The sequence below is a fragment of the Sinocyclocheilus anshuiensis genome, unplaced genomic scaffold, assembly GCF_001515605.1.
Source record: "Sinocyclocheilus anshuiensis isolate Anshui unplaced genomic scaffold, SAMN03320099.WGS_v1.1 scaffold831, whole genome shotgun sequence".
Classification (NCBI taxonomy): Eukaryota; Metazoa; Chordata; class Actinopteri; order Cypriniformes; family Cyprinidae; genus Sinocyclocheilus; species Sinocyclocheilus anshuiensis.
Genome location: NW_015542380.1, coordinates 493,564 through 494,355, shown reverse-complemented (window position 1 = coordinate 494,355; position 792 = coordinate 493,564).

The following is a 792-nucleotide window of genomic DNA, read 5'->3' as shown; positions in this document are numbered from 1 at the left end:
AGTGTGTGTGAGAGAGAGACGAGAGAGCGCGAGAGAGTGTGTGAGAGAGAGAAGAGAGAGCGAGAGAGAGAAGAGAGAGCGAGAGAGAGAGTGTGTGTGAGAGAGAGAGAGCAAGAGAGTGTGTGAGAGAGAGAAGATAGAGCGAGAGAGAGTGTGTGAAAGAGAGAGTGTGTGTGTGTGAGAGAGAGACGAGAGAGCGCGTGTGAGAGAGAGAAGAGAGAGCGAGAGAGAGAAGAGAGAGCGAGAGAGAGAGTGTGTGTGAGAGAGAGAGAGCAAGAGAGTGTGTGAGAGAGAGAAGATAGAGCGAGAGAGAGTGTGTGAAAGAGAGAGAGAGAGTGTGTGAGAGTGCATGGTAAAACAGGAAAAATTATGCCTGTAATTTCAAAGTGAAGGCTTATAATAGACCCTACTCTTAAAAGCGCTCTTTTATTTCCTTCTTGGACAACCAACCAATCACAGTCTTCAAAAGACTGTGTCATAGCTAGCAACGGGGTCAGCCCCGCCTCCTCACTAAGATAAAAGTTTTTGTCTTTTCCTCGCTCAGAGTTGCTCTCAGATTGGTCCTGAATCACTTTTGAGCTAAGAGTTCACCCAGAAATGAAAATTAGATTTTTTTATCTGCTTACCCCCCCAGGGCATCCAAGATGTAGGTGACTTTGTTTCTTCAGTAGAACACATATGATGATTTTTTACTTTAACCGTTGCAGTCTATCACAGTCGTATAATGCATGGCAATGGTAACAAAATCTATGAGAGTAAAAAAAACATGCACAGACAAATCCAAATTAAACC